At 39.7% G+C, this 24,721-nt stretch overlaps 1 protein-coding gene across 4 annotated transcripts in view; it reads right to left on the bottom strand.

The window, feature by feature from the left end:
• Positions 1–24,721, bottom strand: part of Syt1 (synaptotagmin 1) — a 547,682-nt gene that overhangs the window by 411,592 nt on the left and 111,369 nt on the right. For 2 of the 4 annotated variants that reach the window (XM_087555883.1, NM_001033680.2), the window contains 1 exon segment: positions 16,902–17,002. The exons of the other annotated variants lie outside the window; for them this stretch is intronic. The gene's annotated coding sequence lies outside the window, so the exon portion shown is untranslated. 4 annotated transcript variants of the gene reach the window in all.

Genomic DNA, 24,721 nt, shown 5'->3' on the forward strand with positions numbered 1-24,721 from the left:
TTTTTACTGTTTTTTCTTTTTCCTTTCCTTCCTGCCTGCCTTTCTTTCTTTATACTTTCTTTCTTTATACTTTCTTTCTTTTCTTTTCTTTCTTTTCTTTCTTTCTCTCTTTCTTTCTTCCTTTCTTTCTAGATGCAGGACCTTATGTAGCCTAGGCTGCCTTTGAACTCAATATGTAGCCGAAGTTGGCCTTGGAACTCTAAATCATCCTGTCTCCCCCACCAAAGTGCTAGGATTACACGGATGTTTGTCCTGTTCAGCCCTCCAGTTTCATTACTCTTTTTAATTGGCATGAAACCTTGTAGGCTTTGCAGAGGACTTCTGAGTCTATGTTCATGAGAAATACTCATCTGCCATTGACTTTTTTGTAATGTTGTCTTGCGATATTTGCCTCATAGAATGGGTTAAGAATTCCTTATGCGCATCTCTCCTGGAGGTTCTATAGAAAAGTAGCATGATTGCTTCTTTAAACGTTTAGTAAAAATTATCAGTTACACACCTAGGCCCAGTAACAGCTGCTTCCTATAATCTGTTTTACATAATCCTCATAATATAAGTATTTATTAACTGCAAACCTCACTTGCACAGAACTATGCAAGGTTGTATAAGTACAATAAGGGAAGGCCATGGCCTCTGGTGAGGGCTATTCATGCTCTCTGCTGTAAGTGGAAAATGCTTTAAGAAGAGGTGAACAAAACGGAGGCCTGTGCTCTCACTGATTAGCCAGAGATCCATCTTTCTTTGCTTCTTTTACTTACATCTTAAAAACAAATCCAAGATCTAGATGTAGCCAAGTCTTGAACCCCCCTTGGGACCTCAATCTCAGGAGTCTATGAGATTGGGTGTCCAAAGTGGGACTTTCTGAGCCCAGATGCCTCAGATTTCTCTTGCTATATGATAAATGGATCTTATGATTCAGAATAAAAGGTGCCATCTAATGAAAAATGTACATAATGAAAACCCACTGTCTTTAAAGATGACAAACTTGGACTGACCCAGGGCTCCAAATGCATATATAGCAGAGAATAGCCTTGTTGGGGCATCAGGGGAAGGGAAAGCCCTTGGTCCTGCCAAGGTTGGACCCTCAGTGCATGGGAATATGGGGAGGGCAATAAGGGGGATGTATAGGGGTAATACCTGTATGGGGGAGGGGGAAGGGAGGGAATGGGGGCTTATGGACAGGAAGCCGGGAAAGGGAATAACCTTTGAAATGTGAGTAAAGAAATATATCTAATAAAAAATTTAAAAAGAAAAGACGACAGACTCATTACAAGAATGTTTACAACACTCTGAAAGACTGCTCTACATGGCTCAGATTTTTAATGACACAGTAATACCTTCTAGCCCACGTTGAAGACTTCTTTCTGGTGCAAAAAGTAGGTCTGGAGAGCTTCCAAAAATGTGATAGGAAATTTTTTTTTAAATCAAGATGATCACAGTGAAAGTCAACACTTGTTTACATATCAGCATCACAAATGGGTTTTTATTTAAAAAAATCATCTCATTGTTATGCTGCTTAACATTTTAGTATTCCTCACGCCTTTACTATGATTACTTTTAATACGAAATTTCAGAGGCACAATCCCACTTTGTGAGACTGACCACGCTGTCTGGGAAGAGAGATAGACATATATTGATTCCTTCATGCATATATGGAAAATCTCTTTCTGCCATCCAGAATCCTATTACTGTGAGACATAAACACAGATATTCTTTTTCTGTGTTTAAACACAGAAAAAAAAATTTAGTTCTGTGCGAACTAAATTTCAGCATTCGTATCAAATAAATGGATGATTTATATTCCGTGAGCTTAAAAGAAATGTAGTTTCAGGACTCGAATGGAAAGGTTTTGTTCATGCAGAAGAGCAATATTTTCTACCAGCAGCAAAAATGTGAATATAGCAATATATAAACAAGAATTATTGGTACAGTGCACCAAACAACCTACACTGTAATTTCTAAATATAATTGCCAATTAATCAGTGTATTATTTCATATTATAGTTCTGTACAATAAATGGAAGTGATGGTAATTTTCAGTCAGCTAAAATGTTGGCTAAAACATTGCAAAAATTTGAGTAACTATGAAAGAAATCACTGTTAACTTCATTAAGAGAAACTGACAAAAAGAATTCTGGGGTTAACCAATTTTTTAAAAAATGGAATATGCTCTTATGCACTAGAGGTCCACAAACAAGATAGAATATTAAATATAACAAAAATGAAGAAATAGTAGATGGTAATAGGATTCAAATTTATGGTAACCACGGGGATTATTTTTTGAAAGGTCAGGCATATGCCTATACTACCTCAAAGTACTTCCAATGTTAGCTTTTTGTTCTCAAAGTTTCATCTTGTTAGAAGGAAATAAGGAAAATATCCCCTGTGTTTACAACAGAATGGAATCGAAAAAGACCATGTAAATCTGAGTGCCTGCCAAGCAGAACGCAGGCCAAGAACATATCATTTCCAAAGTTGTACATAACATGCCTTTTTCCTAGTTTAAAAATTAATTTCCTAACCTCAAAAGTGATATTTTAAAATAAGGAAGAGTTGTTGGTTTTTTTAAAAGATACATTAAAAAATGTTAACTACAGATATTTTCATTGGATAAATATGGTTTGAGATGATATTTTGGGTTGATTACTGTATGTTCTATATGGAGAGCATTAGGTAGTGCAAATAAATTTAAGCTATACTGGTTATGAATCATTTTATAGAATATTATGCCAAAGACTAAATTATAAATTCAATTATAGTTATAATTTTCTTAAATGAATTACCTGGTAGGCAAACCCTCCAATAATGTTAAAGTCCTTGAATGACACAAAGAAGTCATTATTTGGTTTTAGACCAGGGAGGAGGGACTGAAGGTAGATATTTTCCATATCAAAGCAGACCTGGCTTCCCAGGTTCTCCCAGCATCCTTCAGTCCCTCCCTGGCATACATTGCCCCCAACCTTGAACTTTGAACTTTGCAGCTAAGGGGCTAGGCTGCCCTTCCCCTAGAGGCTCCTCCCTATATAATCCAGACATTTTACTCTCTCTTCCCTTTCCCCTCTTCCTTCTTCTTTTCCCCTCTCCCATCTTTCCCTGGCTCTGTTCTCTCTTTCTTCACCCCCTCCCCCCCCGACCCCCGCCATGGTGACTACCCTGGCCTCAATTCTTTGGGCCAGAGCAGCTTCCCAATGAATTTGCCTTTAAAATATTCTAATCTGGTTGAGTTGGCTTTTTTCCCTGTTGGAGAAATAACCTATCACAGAGTAGTTTTAAACCTAATATTGAGGCCCTTTCATACAGTTGCTCACGTTTAGGTGACCACCCCCCCCCCAATTCAAAAATTTTATTTTCATTGCTACTTCATAACGGTAAATTTATTACCGTTATGAATTGTCATGTAAATATCTACGTTTTCCTATGGTCTTCGATGATAACCATGAAAGGGTTGTTCGGTCCCCGAAGGTGTTGTGACCCATGAGGTGAGAACCACTGCAGTCACAAGTTCTTCCTTCCTGTAATTGCATATTACAATGGAGGAGGCCTGAGAGGAATTGTCAGCAGTTCGACTCTAGTCTGCTGTAGAAGAGCTGTTGAGATGTCTTGCAGACCAGCTGATCTCCCTCTTACCTAACATCAAAACAATTACAATATCCGAAGGGTTAATCTGATTATCCCTTGGGCTCAGCTGCCATCACCACAGGGAACAGATTTAGAGAGTTCCTTCTTTTCTATTTCTGTCTGCTCCCAACCTTCCTCATTCCGAATGAAGTAACAAATTCCTATCAGCTAGAAAATTGTGATATTGTGCTCATATTTCAGAAACTTCAGGTTTATCATACTAAGTTAATATTTCGGGAAATTCCCAGGCTTACTGTACTGCTTAGTTTCCATTCTTGTCTATAAAGATCTGGGTAATAAAGTATTGAAAATGTATTTCCACTGTCAGGCTGAATCATATTGAGCTTTTTCACATAAAGCTAAATAATTCGCATTTTAAAAAAGGTAAAAAACAGACTTCAACATTCTTGTCTGAAGTACGTTTGCCAACATAGTTCACTATACTTTCCTATTGCTTAAGCTGCCCCCCATCTCTCTGTCTCTCTGCCTCTCTCTCTGTCTCTCTGTCTCTGTCTCTGTCTCTCTCTCTCTCTCTGTGAGAGAGAATGAGTTCACATTTGATGTATATTTATTTATTATTTTAGTATCTTGAAAGTTCTTTAATTTTTCCTTGCGATGTCATTACAACCTGAAAATAAGTGTGGTCATATTGCTCATTCTATATTTTAATTCCATTTTCAACCATGAGACTGAAAATTTAAATCAAGTCTCTAATAAAGAGGGCATGCCTAGGATTATTCTTATAACAATCCCATTTGAATACCTTAAAACGATGTTTACTTTTAGCAGTTTACACTGTGAACTTCTCAGAGACTGTGAGCCATCATTTAATTTTCTGTGTACCTGATATTTTTGTGTCAGATAATGAGTTTATTCTATGAATACAGACGTCCAATATATTTTTCTTTCAAATGTCATGGCTTTTGTTGCTCCTTGATAACATCTTCAATGTACACTTTATATTCAAGATGATAATAAAATGGCTATATTGCCATGGTAATGCTGCTACATTGTTTTGTTAATTTTTCATCGAAAAGCTAGTAAAGTTATTTATGAATATTTCATTTTCATATTTATTTCATGCATGCAGGTATGAAAGTTCTTTATTTTAATAAATGCTCGCAATTACGTCTGTGCATAACTTTTATGACTCAGTCCCATGAAGGCCACAATGGGTCATTGAACACCTCCAAATGGAGTTACAGATGGTTGCCAGCTGCTATGTAGGTACTGGGAACCACATTCTGGATTTCAGGAAGAGCAGTCAGATCTCCAAAGCATTGAGCCATCTCTTCAGCCCTCTTTCTGAATATTTCTTACTAGTTTTCTTATTAATTTGCCTTAGTAGTTGGCTTGTCTCTAGGCATTGTTCTCTGTCCATGGTCAAGATAAGCTCTTAATGAACCATGCAGTAATTGCATGTCTTTCTGCCTAATTAGATGGAATTAACATAGCACTAGTATAGTGTGATGCTCTATTACTCAAGAAGAGTTACAATGCCCTAGTCATTTTCAAAGAAATCACTTGCCAGTATAAAGAGTCTGTCTAATGACTATATGTTGGAAGCACCCTCCTATAATTCTCACAGAACTTTCTGGGTCTCTAGCTCAACCATTCTATGCTGACTACAAGTGCTCGGAAAAGGATGTTATGAAAGCCACTAATTAACTTATAAAATTTTATAAGGATACTATCAAAGAGAAGGCATTTGCATATATATACCTGTAAATATTTAGAGGCAAATCTTCAAAACACAGTGGATCACATTTAAGGACACTTCAAAAACTAGAAAGGAAATCTCAGGGGAACGAAGATTTCACATTTATAAATGGGACCTCATGAAACAGAAAAACTTCTGTAAGGCAAAGGACATAGTCAATAAGACAAATTGGCAACCTACAGATTGGGGAAAAAAATCTTCACTAACCCCACATCCGATAGAGGGTTATCATCCAAAATATATAAAGAACTCAAGAAGCTAAGCACCAAGAAAAAAACCCAAACAACTCAACCCAAAAATGGGTATAGAACTAAACTGAGAGTTTACAAAGGAGGAATCTTGAATGTCTGAGAAGCACCTAAAGAAATGTTAAAAGTCCTTAGTTATCAGAGAAATACAAATCAAAATGACCCTGAGATTCAACCTTATACCAATCAGAATGGCTAAGATCAAAACCTCAGGTGACAATACATGTTGGTGAGAATGTGGAGAAAGAGGAACACTCCTCCATTTCTGGTGGGACTGCAAACTGATACAACCACTCTGGAAATCAATTTGGAGGTTCCTTAGAAAATTGGAAATAGATCTACTTGAAGACCCAGCAATACCACTCTTGGGAATATACTCAAAAGATGCCCTACCATGCTATAGGGGCATGTGTTCCACCATGTTCAGAGCAGCCTTATTAGTGATAGCTAGGAGCTGGAAACAACCCAGATGTCCCATGACAGAAGAATGGATACAGAAAAATGTGGTTCATTTACATAACGGAATACTATTCAGCTATTAAGAAGGAGGACATCCTGAGTTTTGCAGGCAAATGGATGGAACTAGAAAATATCATCCTGAGTGAGGTAACTCAGACCCAAATGGATATGCATAGTATGTACTCACTAATAAGTGGATATAGCCAAAAAAGTACAGAATTCCCAGGATATAGTCCACAGAACTCAAAAAGGTCAACAAGCTGAAGGGCTCAAGTGAGGATGCCTCGGTCCCACTTGGGAGGGAGAAGAAAGCAACCACAAGGGGGTAGGGGGAAAAGAGGGAAGGGAAAGGGGGGGTGGGGGGAAAGAGGGGAACATAATTTGGTAACTGGTGGGGGAAAAGGATTAAGCCCTGAGGGCCAGCAGAAAGAATGGAAACAGGTGACCTCAGGAGGTAGAAAGTTGGGAGGAGCCTCCAGAATGTACCAGAGATCTAGGAGGTAAGAGACTCTAAGGACTCAAAGGAGGGACCCTAGATGAAATGTCCTACAGTGGGGAGAGGGAACTTGTAGAGCCCACCTCCAGCAGAAATGCAGGGCATCAAGTGAGGGATAGAATTGCTATCCCACAGTCAAAACTCTGACCCACAATTGTTCCTGTCTGAAAGAACTGCAGGGATGGAAATGGAGAGGAGCTTGAGGAAAAGGTTCACTGACAGGCCCAAAGGGGGATCCAGCTAAAGGGAGGCCACAGGGCCTTACACCATTACTCAGGCTATAGAGTGCTCACAAAAAGGGACCTATCATGATTGCCCTCCAAAAGACCCAACAAGCAGCTGAAAGAGTCAGATGCAGATATGTGCACCCAACCAATGAACAGAAGCTGCTGACCCCTGTGGTTGAATTAGGGAAAAACTGGAGGAAGCAGAGAAAGAGGGTAACCCTGTGGGAGGATCAACAGTCTCAATTAACCTGGACCCCTGAGATCTCTCAGACACTGGATCACCAACCAGGCAGCATATACTAGCTGAGATGAGGTCCCTGACACATATACAGCAGCGGACTGCTGGGTCTGGGTTCAGTTAGAGAAGATGCACCTAACCCTCAACAGACGGGAGGCCCCAGGGAGTTTAGAGGTCTGGTAGGGATGGTGGGGTGGGGACATCTTAATGGAGACAGGGGGTGGGGAGGAGGTATGAGATGTGGAACATTTGGAGGGTGGACTGGGAGGGGAATAAAATCTGGAGTGTAAAAATAAATAAATAAGTAAATGAAAAAAAAAAGAGAAATGCCTTTTAAGACAATGGCAATATAAAGACTTAATGCCTAAATCATGACATGGTCAGGGTGTCATACAGTGTGTTTTAGGACACTTTGCTGGCTCTCAGGGGGGCACCTCTCTGATATTTCTGTGACCTCAAATATTTGGATAGATATATCAGACAGTATAGCTGGGGTTCACATTATTTCATTAATAAAAGCTTTTAATCTAGTGAATAGAACAAATGGGGTTTTCTTGCCTAAATATTACATCTAGGGTTTTACCAAAATATTAGGGAATGTCTACTTTATGGCTCAAAATTCTTTTGAATGACAACCACTTTGGTGACTCAGCCTGCAATCTCAAGTGTCTAGGCAGGCAGAGGGAGAAAGAGCCTATCACCATGGGGTAGAGCTTGTCTGGGCTGTAGAATGAGGGTGTCTTACAACAAGTAACAAGCCAATAACAACAAATAAAAATTTATTTGCGGGTGGAGGACTTCTTTAGACATTTTTTTTCAAAAGATGACTTTGTTATTTTTCATCCTTGATAATGAGCTCCCCTAAATTAGGAAGTTGAGTTTCCTGATGAGCTGCATTTAATACCCGAGGCTATTCTCCCATTGTCATGGTGCCTATTCTTTTAGTTTTTATATCGTATGTATTTCGATTGATAACTTGTCCATTGCTTCCTCCCCCCCCATATCTTCTTTATATATTGTTCTGCAGTTTTGACTTTGAGTATCTTTTTTCTGTCATAGGAATTCTGTACATTTCTGTAAAGTCTACACTGTTTTCCTCGGCCTTGTGACAAAATGATTCTGAGAACCATTTTGTAGTCAAAGAAATTTTTTCTTCAAACCCTAAAATTCTTTGGCATAAGCTCATAATGGCGTGGTTTTGGAAGTCCTAGAAGACACTTGATCAGATTTCCCTCTGTGTCTCTTCTTCATCTCCTGCTTTTGCCACATATGACCACTCCACAAAGGTTCTTCAGATATGACTCAGCGTTCAGTTTCATCCTGTTTGGCTGTTTCTTCTTTCTTGCTAGAACTTTCCATTAAATTTTAAGTTTGAAAGCCACAAGTTTCTTTTATGTAAAATTTGTCTATTTTTTAAGACCTACTTTGCCCTTATTGTGTTCCATTATTTATAATGACTTCCATTTACGATTTCCTTTATATTCATTTAAAATGGTTTATATATGCTTTCAAATTCTCTCTCCTTCTCTCTTTATAAACAGGTTTGTTTGTTTGGCTTTGTTTTTTTTCAGCCTGCTTGTTCTTTGTTTTTCTGGGCCTCATCTGGAACATGAATCGTTCATCCGTCTCATTGTAAAATGAAAGTTTGTTTGGTTTTTCTTCTAAAGCGGCTCTTCATGCTCTGCGTCAAAGATGCTTCTTTATTTAGTTGTGCGTTTCCCTTACTTTCTCTCTATGAGGCTTTGAAGGATGCATGTACACAGAGCATGTGCACTCCATCTTCACAGTGCTTGGGCCCAGTCTGATGCTGTCATGACACTGGTCTGATGTCCTCTGTTACCTTCTCTGCTGCATGTAGTTGCTCAGGCACTGATGCTTTGACATCTTCCTGGGTCTCTGGGTACGTTGCATTTGTTGCTTCTGGAAACACGTGATCTGCCTATTGGTATGAATCTAAACAAGATTTTCAGTTCAGGATTTCCAACCCAGTTGAGCACTAAACCTTTTGACAGGAGAGAGCCAAAAAAAGGGACCTATTTCTCCCCTTGTGGTTGTGACATTAGCCCCTAGTCTTCAGGCTCTGCCTAGGACTTCTCCTTTTCCAGCCCTTAGGGTTATCTGTTTGTTTGTTTGTTTGTTTCTGGTGGATTTATATCTTTAGTAATGCTCACATTCTGAGTAAGATGTGTATGTGTCCCCATCAAGGTAATAATCATTGCAGAATACCGAAACTTTTTATAGGAAGCAAGTTAGCGGCCAGTGGCTATACCAGAATCTAGACGCAAATGGTTAAATCTGACAAGGCTGCACTTGGCCAGTGTTAGAAAGTACTAGGGCTTGAATGTTTATGCTTCTCCACATTCATATGTTAAAATCTAACCCCTCAGCCTCTGGAAGGTGATGAGTTCACAAACTGTTTTATGTTTATGGATTAATGCTCTTACACTAAAGGCCTAAGAGACACCCCCTTGCCCTTTCTGCTGTATAAAGCTTCTACAGAAAGGCAGTCCTGTAGGAAATAGGCCATCAAGAGATACTTAATCTGCCAACACCTTGACCTTAGACTCCCCAGCCCAGAGAACTGTGGGAAATTCACTTCTGTAGTTCATAAACCATGATGTCTAATGGTCTTACGTTACAGCAGGCCCCGGGGAGCAGCACAGACAGCTTCCTAAAGTTCATAACTGTAGAGACCCAAGCAAATTTATGTTTCAGTGATTCTCATTGTTTTCTTGTGTCCCTATTGAGTTGAAAAATAGTCGCCCACCTATTTGATGGTGCCACTGCTTCCTTCACGCGTCGCTGTGGGATGATGGGAAGTTCTTTTTGATGTTCATGTGAAACTTCTGGGTTGTTCCAATTATGTTTAGTGGCACAATATTTAAAGAGATTACATGCTATGGCCAAATGATAATTCTTTTAACTGTCAAATACTTGCCGAACTACATCCAAATGACACAAATCAACACCAAATATGGGAAACAAAAAGCATTGTATTACTTTACAATAGAAAACTTTTCTAAAACACTTTATTTGTCTTAAATAAACATCAACATAATGAATTGAAAAATACTATTTTTAAAGTGATGCTTAAATAAATATGTATTCTAACCTAACTAGATCCTTTCAATTGATACTATTCCAATCAGTCACTAACTTAGATGAATTGATGAAGCATTGGGGATGAACATAAACATTCTCAAAAGTGGATGTATGCTCCTGTCTTATCAGTTTCCTGACTTATCATCAGTATCCCAACTCAACCATTTTCCTTCCTATGACCAAAATAAAATTTCAGAAGTCCAGCCTGCTCTTTTTATACTGAGTAGTCACACACAAGCTTTACTGAATGTGGAATTAGCCAGCCCAACCTAATACACGCCAAAGTCACTCTGCCGGACAAGCAGCAGAGAACAGAAAATTTGTTTTGATGTGTCAGAGTAGGACACTTAGTCACTGGAAAATGGAATTAAGAAAAGGCTGAAGATTAGATAAAAGGCCTTTCTGGCCTGGACGGTGGGGTCATGATTCTACAATGAAACATTGCATGCACTCTACCATTTCTAGGCCATGCCCTATGGATTCTCTCTGGCAATTCACTTATCAATTATATAAATGTATTTTTTGTCTCCCTTTTATTTAGATAGACCAAAGGCTTACAGGACTTAAAACAAATGGAACGAATGATATTTGTTCATAGCGGAACACAGTAGGCACTAGCGAGGCTAAGAAGAATAAACAGGAGTAGAACGAGTGCACTGAGAATATTTGGTGGGTTTGAACACTTATGTACTTGCCCCTTATTAATCATTTATGTCTCTGACAAAATGAAGTCTCTTTGCGCACTGGGAGCAGGACACAGAGGTTGTTGTTGGGACTGGCATTTGAAGATTTTAGCAATATTATTGTTGCACATTCAAGCATGAAGATCTCAGGCTTTACCTTGGGCAAGAACTTTTGGACCAGGGAAGAATAAAACAAAGACAGACTGATTGGAAAACTAAATACAAGAACGTTATCAAGGAATTTCCTACATAACAGTGACAATACTTGACATTGTAGCATTACTCATGCAAGTCTGAAGCACCACTTCCAAAGACTGGACTAATAAAGCCACCCCAGAAATTTATACATGGTTAGAAAGCAATATTCTTGTAATCTTATTAAGCCCAACTTTACACAGTAGTATCTGGAAGCAATCAAATCGAGATTGAATTGACCAGTTTCAATTTGCACCCCAGTGATAGCCTAGTGCCACGGCTCTTGGTACCCAAATCCCAACTGGAGAGAGCTAGTGTCCCTTGGGGTGCAGATACACCCACGGTCACAGGCGAGACCACCACTATTGCCCAGCTATAACATTGCCTGTCTCTGTCCTAAAACTCCCCAGATGTTTACAATGTTGCATTCTCTGTTTTACTTATAGTTTTTGACCACACATAAAAAGGAGGTGTTCACATTTAAAAATCCCTCTTGACAGCTTTTTTTAAGGGCAGATGAGCAAGTTTCTTCCTGCAGTGGAAGACATATTGAATGCAGAGGGATTTAGAAGGCTCCATGATACCTTTCTAGAATAGCAGCTACTAGGAACACAGCTTCTTCTAGTCTTGTTTAATTAAAAATTAGACGATTAAAAATTATATGCTGTTTTTTTTCCCCAGAATTTCTCTGGAGATTTTTCTGTTTCATTTCATAGACTACCGAGGCAGTTAGGCATGGGCCACATTAAGACATACTACAGGAAAGACTTTAGCTTGAGATTATTATTATTATTATTATTATTATTATTATTATTATTATTATTATTATACTTAGAATGGAGAGTTTTAGTTATGAACCAATAATTCTGTTGACTTTAAAGTTATCAGAGCTGTTTTTTTAGGTTTCATGGAAGTGGTAGGGGCCCTTTATAGAAGGGCCATGACCTCTTTAAAGTCCAGCTATAAAAGAAATAAAATATGTGCAGTGAAGCCTATTCCTTGAAATAATCAAACCCCTGGCCCTTCATCCCCAAATACAAACCCCACCTATTCCCTCCAACTACTCAGAGCTGTGAAACACAAATCAAGACAAATAATAAAACCAAATATAGAAATCAAAACAATAGTGCAAATACTATTTGTGCCCTAATACGTCAATCAAAACTAATACAATTTGTACAGTTCCCAGTACAAAGTACAGATTCAGTAAATATTTTGTAAGTCAACTGAACAGCCAAGAGCATAAAGGCAGAAATGGGTCACTTTTGTTTACTTCTTGAAAGATACAAAGGATCAAATCCCTTTTTAAAATGGAGATCCTGTCTGCCTGAACTTCTTGCTGAGTCATCCTGAGGGCCAGGATGCATAGAAACTCAAGCACTGGGGTGCTCTCTCTGCACTGGGTTCACTATACTGAGGCCGGCCAACTAGACCAGGTTTAGTGCTCACCGTGTGTGTCCTTATCTGAGTTCTAAATGGATGTCCTACTGCTACAGACAGTTTTCACTCTATTATTTTTATTTTATAAGCATTGGTCTTTGGCCTGCAGGTGTGTGTGTGTGTGTGTGTGTGTGTGTGTGTGTGTGTGTGTGTGTGTGTGTGTGTAGGGAGGGGTGGTCAGGGATCCCCTGGAACTGAAGTTACAGGCAGTTGTGAGCTGCCACAAGGTTACTGTGAATTGAACCCCAGGCCTCTGGAAGAACAGCCAGTGCTTTAAACAATCAATCATCTGTCTAGCCCGTTTTTCATTTTAAAAGAACTTCAATTCTCCTAAGTTATAGGCAATACCATTAATGAACATTATTTCTGGATTTTTTTTCTTTTGGGGGGCGGGGGGAAACGTTTGCTTGTTTTGCTTTGTTTTTGACCCAGTCTTCTATTGTCTGACCAGGACTCACTCAGTATCCAAGCTTGTCTCGAATTCCTTGCAATAGCTTGAGAACTGGAGTTATAGGGATGAGCTATTACACCAGCTTCATCTTTTATATTCTATAGTTTGGTATTCTCTTAGCCTGTAGCTCTGTCAGGATCTCAGCTCCCCAGCACCTTTTTCTCTGCCCAGGAGAACACTGTTCATACTGTTATCCTATGGTCCTGCACTTTAGAAAAAATATCTTATATTCTTTTTCAATCTTTAGTAATTACAATCAAACTTGCTTTCCTTTGCTATGGATATCGAGAGCAAATCAGTACCATGAAAGCATTTTGTCTAACCAATAGATACAATGTTAGGATTCAGAAAACATTGCTCTGCACTGTGCATCACTTCAGGTCGCTAGTGTTACAAATAAATAGTGTTGTATACATTGTAACATTTTAGTGTACTTTTGTCAATTAAAAAATGAATCGAATGTCATTTACAGCATTCCTTTTATGTGAGATGCATTTTAGATACCAAATATTTAATTTATGAATGAAATGTAGAAAACAACACCCTCAGTACCATTTCTTTTCTCCAAAAATGACCTTGGAAAGAAAACTCAACACCTTTCCTTCACTCCCCTGATGCCCCTCCACCCCTACTCTGTTTCTTCCTTTGATTTATCAAGGATGCTCCTGGATTTGGAAAGCCATTTAACCCATTCCTATCTTGTCAACCTATGCTTATTTCACAATGTCAGTTGACCTGCAGATGTAAATTTGTGTCTATTTTTCTTTTTAGAGCCTTGCCTCAGTGGGCTCACCATGCAGGAAGTAAGAATTAATTTTATGGGTCACATATTCGCTGTTGTTTTCCTCCTAGTGCCAATGGTGATTTTTGCTTTCTTCCAGTGCCTGAGGTAATCACAACATTTTGTATTTTTATAGTTCAGAAGACAGTGCTCTGTCCCCTAACTCTCATTTAAGTGTATTTACCTTAGACTTGGGCATAGTTACCTGGAAAATAGTATCTTACTTGTTTGTACTAAAACTAAAGGAATGAGAAAATTCTCCAGATAGAAATGACTACTCAAGAGGAAATTGTGAGCTAGAGTCTCAAAGATTTGCCATAATTTTATCAGTAGTGTATCCTTTTAGACACCTACGGTAGTTGTCTCGGTGGGATCAATATAAAGGACAGGTTGAAATTTTTCAAGAAACAGTGCCTATTAGATTTATAATGTGCTAAACATAAGTTATTTATTTAAAAAGCTTAATAAAGTTTTAGAGTAAAAAAATAATGATTGTACAGGTTATGAATGAAGTGTCTTTTTTATTTTTTATTTTTTATCTATGGTAAAGATCATTAACTAGAAGGTTTGAAATCAATGTGTGTGCCCTTGGTCTCATTGACTAACAATAAACATGGAATTTTTAATTTCAAAATACTAAGCTATAAGTAAGAGAGAGAGAGAAAGAGAGAGAGAGAGAGATAGATATGTTAGGCCACCTATATTGCTTAGTCTAGTCCCAGAAAATCGTGTTTATAAATATATATATATATATATATATATAATATGTATATAAATTTCTTTCATATTTATATGGAAGAAAATTTAAATCCAAATTTAATTTCAGTATTCCTATTTCCTATGTCAATTGTATTTGCATATATTTCCTATCAGCTATTTTATCGATTTCATTAAACCTTGTAGTTTATAGCTGCTGTGCTCATAAATAGATGAAGAGAAGGGGGATATGTTTTATGGGGTTCTGGGGAAAGAAGGTGCCTCAGTGGGCTCATGCTGAGATATCTCTTGCCCTGAGGGACCAGCCAAACAATGGTATAGTATAGAATATAGTTTAAGGGCAAGTTTAAGGGGGGTTAGAGAAAGAAGTAAAAAAAAAATACAAGAGGAGAGAAGGAGTAGAGTAGAGGCAGGTATAAGGAAGTAGACAGAAGGGGGAAGGGAATGAAGAGAGAGGGGACATAGCGGGGAGAGAGTAAGAGCAAGAGAGCAAGAGGGAGCAAGAGCAAGAGAGAGAGGAGGGGCCAAGCAGCCCCTTTTATAGTGTCAGGCATACCTGGCTGTTGCCAGGTAACTGTGGGGGTGGAGCTTAGACAGAATGCTAACAATAGCGATAAGCTGATATGTATAATTTAAATGGTAAATCTAGTCCCCAGGCCCAGAAATTCTGATTCATGCCTGGAATCGAATCTCAGTACGCATATTTCTATTGCCTGATTTTTAGGCTACATGTTGAGATGTTTCCAACATATTTGTAGACTAGAAGACAGCAGCAAAGTAGGAGAGAATCAACCAGGAATATTTTAAGCTCTGTGTGGTAAGAATCACCACCATAAGGATGGCGGGCATCTGTCCATCTGTCTTTCGTTATGGAATGCTCAAAGTTTTCATTATACATCAACGCTGCCATAATTATTCCACAGAGAATTAAAGTGCTCTTGACACCGGGTCTGAGCAGTTTTAGAACCAGCCACTCTTTTAATAACCCGTGTGAAGAAATTATGGTAATTTGTAAAAGCACACTTCAACAATAACAGCTGTGACCCTCCACAGTCATGTCTTCCTGTAAGGAAAACAGACGGTTCTAGTTCTGAAATAATGTATCCCTAAAAGGAAAACCTTTTGTTCTGACATGAGCCCACCGAACAAACCAACATACTTTCTCTACACTCATTCTTTTTTTTTTTTTAACTTCAAAGTTTCGTTATTTTTGTTTGGACAAACAATCTCACCCTGTGACCCAAGCCAGCCTTGAACTCCATGATATCCCCCTGCCTCAGCTTCCTGAGTACTAGGATTACAGGGATGAACTGTCATACCTGTTTTATATAACTTCTAGTATAGATATAAGTAGTAAAATGGACACAAAGACGAAACTTTCTCTAATAATACTATTTCTCATACATAAGGTGACAGCCATGTCAGCGATGCTTAAGGCATCCCACAGGTCAGGAACACTGAAGTCCAACTATAAATCTGTGAGTCACCAATATCCTTCAAAAGCCTGCGCTTATGCCTAGGGAAAGTGTGCTCGAAACATCTTAGAGTAGGAATAATTTGATTGGTTAATGAAGAGTCTACGAGTGATAATTGAATTTGATGGCATTCATTAGATAAGACATTCAGGCAGATATTTTACATCCTCGTTACAAACTCTAACACATGTAACTGTTACAAGTGCTACCTTCACACCCGGGTACCATACCAAAGAATGAAACCTGCCACGGCCCTAGAAAGCACTCCTCAGAAACAAATTCTGTATACACCTCCTTACCCACCCCCACCCCCAACCCAGTATTCTTGCTAAAATATCATCTGTGCGGTAGGTCCCCAGAGCACAGAGGCATATGTAATGGCATATTCTTTCAGAATGCAAGGGTGCTCATGGTCATCTGCAGATAATGAACCATGAAAACTTTGGAACTGACGAAATACAAACGAACTGGGGGAAACATCACAAGTGCTACCGAAGTAGCCCACCAACGAAACTAGCTCTCCACTCAGTAAAAACAGTCACAATTGCAGAGTATGTCAAATACTAATAATGGCTCTTGAAGATAATAAGACAAAAATTAAAGATGTAGTACGTGAAAGATAATCCTCACTGTTAACTTGATTGAGATTCACTTTAGAGATTGGTGACACACACTTCTGCGTTCCTGGCGATGAACAGAGCAGAGGAAAGGCCCTCCAGGGGTGTGGATAACACTACTGATGTGGATCAGGATAGAATAAAAGGGGGGAGATAAGGAGAAAGTTACCTGAGTATCAGCCATTATGAAAAGAACTTTGCTGCTCTGCCCTGCCTACAGCACTACAGACTGAATGGTGTGAAACCATTGTGCAAAATAGGACCACTTCTTACCGTAAGTTGTTTATACAAAGTGATTCTGTGAACACATTATGAGAAGTAACAGATGTTTTCACTGTCCCCACAAATGCCCCCACCGCATCCTGATATGGACTAAGAAGGCTGTTTATTGGTCGTCAGCAAAAGCTGTCAAAAACATCTTGCATTTCCGAATACCTTAATGAGACGTTCTGGTGGCGCTCTGGGGATGGCCAGGGCAAAGTCTTCCGATCTGACTGCGGATGTTGGTTGCTCAAGCGCTTTCAAGTCTTCTTTTCCTTGAGAGAGAGAGCATGGAAAGCATCCATGAGCATGCCGCTGCCTGGGAATTCTGCACATGCTTTTACTATTGACTGGATACAGACTCCCGCGCACACAGCCCATTCATTATTCATACCGGGCTTCAAGTTCCTCGACTCCTCCTTGGATTGGGTGCGCCAGGCTCAGAACCAATAGGTATGAATCATGCCGAAATTAAAAAAAAAAAAAACTCAACCAAACCATCACGCAAGCACACAAAACCCCGGAATAATAAACCATCTCAGAAGAACAACTTGGTTTTTAAGAGCAACTTCTTCACACTCCTTCTGAGCCACCCTGTTGAATGACACGAGTCCACAGAGGAGAAACAGCCAGTGCTGCCACCGAAGGTCCCCAGTGGAATCAGCAGTGACAGGGAGTTCTCTCCAGGCAGTACAGATTTTGTTTTGCTAACATGACTCCATGTTAGGAGACCGGAGAGCTATCCTTTTCTGGCAACGTTTCCCCAGAATTATTGAAAAGCTAACTGAGTCTATTCCGATTGAGCCACGGCAGCTGTGGCAGGGCTCATAAAAAGGAAAGACATTGCTATTTACCCGGGAAGATATTAAAATGCTGTGTGTTGTACATAAGTGTCTGACAGGTAACGATGCTGGGCCAAGAATTCCAACAGCTCCCTTCCTTAGCCACGGTCTTCCTCATCTCTCTTTCTCATGGGTTTTTGTTTTTTTTCTCTTCGTTTTCAGCCTTATTAATCTACTCCCTGTTGCATTCAGATACTCTTTGACATAAAGATAAGAACAACCGTGCCTCCTATTTCTACATGTCAAACCTATGCTCTTATATTTTACGATGTAGACCGTCAGGTATGGAGCACTCCTGGGACTTTATCTGAAGTTTGGAGTAAGGCTTTGCATAAACATCATGTCAGACACCATAAAATACATCAGCTTGTCATTTGTCAATTAAAAAAATAAGTTAATTTAAAAAATGAATTGACAGATCATTCTACTCTCTTTACAGTTTGGCTTTCAATTCTCTGGAGGGTGCTTACACGGTAACGTCCTGCTATTTGAGGACTCGAGTTTTCCTACTATATCGTAAGTAAAGATGTAATTCCCTGCAGCTTTCACCATAATCAGAATATGATTTAATAATTCATCTGCCACTGTTCAGCAATCCCTCTTTTCCAACTAATGGATCAGGATCATGCTAGCATAAACCCACCAGAGAATGTGATGGTTTTCTGTGTTTGGGAAAAAAAAATCACAGTCCTTGATTTAAAGGAACCAATGCTACATGAGAGTTTATTCGATGAGTGGCTTCTGAGTCAGTTTCCTGGTAGAACAGAACAAGGTGTGTTGGCTCCAGCTCAGGTTACCTCTATACTTGCTTAAAGCCGTAACTTAGTCAGTGAGGATGGCAGTTCTTGAGAGATTAAAAGGCAGAAAAAGGATAGGTGACTTTGTGTCTCAAAAATATTACTTTCTCAGAGGAGAGGGGCTACCAGCATCCAATTCTCCATAACAGAGGAAATATATGAGTAAGCAAAGCCCATGAATTCTGGAAGCCAAACAGCAGAGATTAAAAGCCATCTGTCCTTGGGAATGTGGGCTTTGCTTGCAAGCCACGGGCTTCCAGCTGTCTGCTGCAGGACAGTGGTAGCATAGCCTTCCATACACAGGCTAGAATAGAAGACCTTATACACAGTCACACCGTTAAAGAAAACTCCTGTTTCTGGTTATTACGAATTGAGCAAGTGTCTTTGTGGCATGGTGGAGCATCTTTTGGGTATATGCCTAGCAGTGGTATAGCTGAGTCTTGAGGTAGAACCATTTCCGGTTTTCTGAGAAACTGCCAAATCGATTTCTAAAATGGTCGTACAAGTTTGCACTCCCACCAGCAATGGAGGAGTGGTTCCCCTTGCTCCACATCCTCGCCAGCATGTGCTGTCACTTGAGTTTTTGATCTTAGCCATTCTCATTAGTGTGAGGTGGAATCTCAGGGGCGTTTTGATTTGCATGCTGACTAAGAACTTTGAATATTTCTTTAGGTGCTTCTTGGCCATTTGAGATTCCTCTGTGGGGAAATCTCTGTTTAGCCCTGTACCCCATTTTTAACTGGGTTATTTGGGCTGCTGGTGTCTAACTTTTGGAGTTCTTTATAAATTTTGGATATTAGCCCTCTGCCAGATGTAGAGTTGGTGAAGAACCTTTCTCTACCTGTAGTCTGTCATTTCGTCCTATTGACAGTGTCTTTTGCCTTACAGAAGCTTTTCCATAGGTTCCATTTATCAATGTTTTGATCTTAGAGCCTGAGCCATTGGTGTTCTGTCTTGAAACAATTGTCTCCTGTACCCATGCATTTAAGGCTATTTCCCATTTTCTCTTCTATGAGATTTTGTATATCTGGCAGCTTTATTCATAATAGCCAGAAAGACTGGAAACAACCTAGATGTCTTTCAATGGAAGATAAATGAAAAATGATACATCGACATAATGGAATACTATTCACCCATTCAAAACAAAGACATCATGCATTTTGCAGGAAAATGGATGGAACTTGAGACTATCATCCTGAGTGAGGTAACCCAGTCTCGAAAAGACATGGATGGTGTGTACTCACTTAGAAGTGGATTTTAGCCATAAAATACAGGATACCCATGCTACGCTTCGTGGACCCAAAGAGGCTAAGCAGGAAGGAAGGCACAAGGGAGAACGCTTCCGTTTCACTTAGGAGGAGGAATAAAATACTCATAAGAGGCAGATGGAGGGAGCCAACTGGGTGGGAGAGGGCATGGGGAGGGGAAGGAGCTGGGAAAGGGGAGGGGGGTGTCGGAGTTCTGGATCAGGTGTGGGGAGGGATAGAAGAGATCCCCAGATGGCCATGACAATGAGTGGGTAATCTGCAACTGACAGGGGAGGGGAGGATGGAGGCATCTCCAGGACAAGACAGAGAGACCTGGGATAAGGAAAGTGCCCAAGAATCAAGGGAGTAACTTTAGCTGTGAGTCACAGCATTAGGGATCTGGAACCTGAAAAGACTACTTCCTGTGGCTAGGCAGGGACCTCAGTGGAGAGACAGGTATCCATCCATAAAACTCTGCAGCCTACAAGAAGTGTAGGAACAGGGGATGGAGCAGAGACCGAGGGAACAGACAATCATAATAGGCCTAACTTGAGCCCCATCCCATGGGCAAGCGCCTATCTCTGACATTGTTAATTATATCCTGTTATGCTGGTAGGCAGGAGTCTAGTATGGCTGTCCTTCTAGAGGCTCCTCCCGGTAGCTGACTCAGACAGATGCAGACTCCCACAGCTAAACAGTAGATAGAACTTAGAGACACTTATGTAAGAACAGGGGGAAGATTGCAGACCCTAAAGCAGATAGGAACTCCACGGGAAGACCAACAGAATCAACTCACCTCGACCCTTGGGGCTCTCAGAGACTGAACCACAACCCAAAAAGCATACACGGGCAGGACCTAGCCTTCCACACCTCACGCATACATGTAGCAGGTATGCCGCTGGGTCTTCATGCGGGCCTTGAACTACTAGAGTGGGGGCTATTCTAAAAGCTGATGCCTGTATATGAGAGAGGTTCTAGCTGGGCTGCCTTGTGGGAAAGAATATACGTAGCCTTATGGAGTCTAGCTGTGCCAGAGTGTGCTGTGCGCCCCACCCGCTCAGAGGAGAAGGGGAGGGGGAGGTGGGAGAGGATTGTGGGAGGGGTGACAAGGAGAAGGCAGTGAGTGGGATGTAAAGTAGAAGAAAAAAAAATTCCTAGCTCCAGCCAGAAACTGCTTTGCCCTGAGCTGCAGAAAACTACACGTTATCATCGGCAGACATTTTCCATAGAAATCAATTTTTTTTTTTATTTTCTTAGAAACAGTCCTAGGCCAGGCAGAGTCCAAGGAGTAAAGAAGATAGGAAATATTGACTTGATCCCAGTGCTGCCCTAGGGTGACTGACACACTGTCCTAGGAGTGAGATGTCTTTTAACTTATTAGTTGTTTTCACTTATTTCACAGATGTACTATAAATTCTACTGGATAAACATGGGTTACTGTAATATTCTAAGCATCTGAAATAACCCAGATTTAAGAGACATCATCTCTCCAAGAAAAACTGCCCAAATGACTTCCCCAGAAAACACTCCATGTTTGTTTTTATTTTTGCCTCATTCTGTATTTTCTTTAGCAGCTATTCTATTTTGGTATACAAATAGCAGACTTCTTCATGGGAGTTTTCATTTTCTTCATTTTGGTTGGTTTTCCCCTCCACTAGCTTTCTCTCCCCCCATCTACCTTCCCTCCCTCATCCTGGCATAATCCCCTTCTCTCTAGTCCTAGCACCCTCCCTTTTCTCTTTGACAGTTACATACATTCTATGCTCTTCCTACAATGTTCCCTTTGGGGCTCTTTTTATTCCCTGTCTTGGGAGCACCTTTCCAGGTTCCCAGCATCTAAACTTGTTCCACATGAATACACATATGAAAATATCAGAAGCCAAGGTCTGCCTATGTGGAGTAACAGGCACTGTTTTCCTGTCACGGACTGGTTCACCTCACTTTATACACTTTCCAGTACTAGGCATTTTCTTGAAAATCTCATCTTTCCTTAATGGCTGAATAGCATTCTATCACGTAGTACATTTTCATTATCTATCATAAGCTGATGGGCCACTGGATGGATTCCACTTCCTAGCCGTTGTCAGCAGAGCAACAGTGGACAAAGATCTCTGTAGTAGTATACACAGACCTCTGGGAATATCCCCAACGGTCTGAAGCGCAATAACATGAAAGTTCTATTACTGTTTGGAAAAGTGCCACACTGTTTTCCATAATGGCTGTACCCATTCGCTCTCTCTCAGAAGTGAATGAGGGTTCCTCATCCCTCACCAGAATTGGACCTCCTTTGTTTCCTTGAGGACAGCCACGATGGCAGTGGCGGAATAGAATCTCAATGTAGATTTCAGTTGCATTAACTTCATAGTTAAAGATGTGGAATGGTTTAAAAATATTTACTGCCAGATATGGCATCTCTTCTTTTGGAAACAGTTCGGCTGCGCTGTTTGTTTCCTTGTTGGTTTTTGTTGCTGTTCTCTCTATAGTCTTGATGTACATCTCACGGAAATTTCCCTCTCGCTTGGGAGACTGTCTCTTTACTCAGTTAACTGGTTCTTTTCTTGCGCAAGCCTCTTGTAATTTCACTGGGTCCCATTTGACGACGGTTGGCTGTTTAGTGTCATTTTTAAAAGGCTAATTGGAATAGTACTTTAATGTGGAAAATTAACTTTCTAGAGGCCAATGTAGGATAGATTCAGTGAATCTTCGAAATGCAAAGAGAAATGATTAGTGTATGACCTCACACATCTGACCTCATGGATAAGCAAATCACAGACAATAGACCAGCCAATTACCCAAGACACGAACATTTAAAAATAATCACAGTTGATGCTTTTCCCCCCAAAATGCTCGACATTTGCATTGAGAGGAATCTTGCGTACAACAGGCAAAGGGAAAAAATGGAGGGGAGGAAGTGGCAGACTGGGCTTTGCATTTCTTTTTCTGAGCTGAAGAAATAATTTAGGGTTAGATGGTTTCTAATTTCATTATTAATGTTTGAATATTATTCAATATTCACTATTCATATTGAATATTAATATTTCTAATTTCTGTAGAAACCTAGGAATTAAAACAAATGAACAAACATAAAATTCACAACAAAACCTCCCAGGAGTTATCCTTTTCTTTTCTGCTACTATCTCTGTATGAACTATAATGGCAAGTCTGTAAATTCTAAATACAGCACGCAAAACTGCTTGCGTTCATATGCTTTTAGAGACTTGCAACAAGGTTTCCTGATTCCATTTCTTGGAAAGATGATCCTAAATGAAAAATCAGATGCCCAAGTGTACAGCTGGTTGGTAGCATAAATGAAATCTCAGCCCCATTTCCTAGACCTCAGTCTAATGTCAGACACCTATGTCATATAGATTATACATTGCCCCTACTCATAATACACAGGCTGTGACAGGCCAGCATAGCACATTACTTTTGTCTGAAAATCCAGAGTTCTTAAAAGAGACATAAAAATACATAGAAAGTTTTGCTTTATTACAACTATGGTGTTTTGTAATTTTATAACAATAATGTTCAGGGAAAAAATCTTTTATAACAGTTTTCTTTGTGAGATGAAAGGTACAAGGGCATTTAGTATAATTTTCATTGTGCAGTTATAAGAATGCTTGTCTCTCTTGTCCGATTGAGTCCGTGGAAAAGATTCATTTGCTTTTGTATTTTTTATTTGTATTCTAAAATCTTTACACATGCTATGCTGTGAGTTGTTAGAAGTTGGTTTTGTTCACTTGAGCGGCTTGCTTTTGCTCTTCCTTTGTTAGGAAAGAATAATGAATACTTTTTTTTTCTTTTGTAAATTCATTTTAAAGTTTGAGATCACAGTGTTCAAAACAGGCTTAGACCTCATCAGTGAATATATTTATTTGCCAAAGAATCGTCTAGCTTTTTGCTAAGAACTATCCACTGTGTGGAAGTTACGGGTGCTGAACCGCTGCTCTGTGTGTCACAGTGGCACGCTGTTCCCTGGTAACTAAGGGCAGTGGTGACAGCCATAGTGACCACTGTAAGGATTTAGGTAAACTGAGCCAACGGTGTATGTAACCACGCTGGGAAAAGCACGCAAGCGTGCAAGTCAATTCTCCCTCTATATCCCTCCCCCTCACCGTAGGCGCTAAAGTTATAGTAGTTAGTTTCATGCCAATAACCATAAAGCCAGTCACGGTCTCATTTGAACAGGGTTAGAAATGAAAAGTCCCCACTCTACAGCAATCAATCTTGTAAGCTCAGAACTGCTGCAGACGGGTGTCTGTGTGTGTGTGTGTGTGGGGGGGATGCGTGTGCGTGTGCGTGCGCGGGGGTGGGGTGGGGGGCGCAGCAGTGAATGGAATAGGGAAACAGACTGAACAGCAACTCACCCAGAGGAGAATTGGATAGAATCAAAGCTGAAACCCGCGGCACGTTGCCATGGCATTCTCCTCAGATCCAAATGATTTCAGAGGATGCCTCTAATTCTTAACAGTGAAAGGACGCATTATAGACGTTATTTACTACGTGTCAGCTTTTAAGTAGTGTGATATATCGTATACTAAAACATACGTGACTATTTATTTTACTGAAATTGAAGTTAAGGAACAGTGGGTGAAATTCTGAGTGGAGAAAACTTGTGAGTGATATTCAGATCTTTTGAGAGCTATGTTCATCTTCGATCGATTACAAATTGTTAGTCTTGGGTCCACATGGAATTCTTTCTTTCCCTTTAAGTACAATGTAAAAACTTGAATTCAGTTCAGCCTTTGAGTTCATAATTCATATCAAAAACATATATTAAACCATTTTCTCCAGTACCATTGTTCTGGAGATTGGATGAATTAATCCAATTGAACATAAACATTCACTGAAAAAAAAAAGGTCTATAAAATATTAGCCGAAATGCAAAAATGCAGTGTGTGCTTATAATGGTTGAATATCTAAATATTATTTAAAAATAAGCTTTTTGCATAAACTAGCTGTAAAGAGACCATGTTGAAGACATGGTGGTGTTTAGGACATCATAGTTTTGCAATTTGCACAAGGGGCTTTATTCCAAAAAGAAAACAAAAACATATTGAAAGAAACAAATACAAAATTACGGTTCTTTTAAAAGTGTACTACGTACT

Source organism: Rattus norvegicus, chromosome 7 (genome assembly GCF_021556685.1).
Source record: "Rattus norvegicus strain SHRSP/BbbUtx chromosome 7, alternate assembly SHRSP_T2T, whole genome shotgun sequence".
Lineage (NCBI taxonomy): Eukaryota > Metazoa > Chordata > Mammalia > Rodentia > Muridae > Rattus > Rattus norvegicus.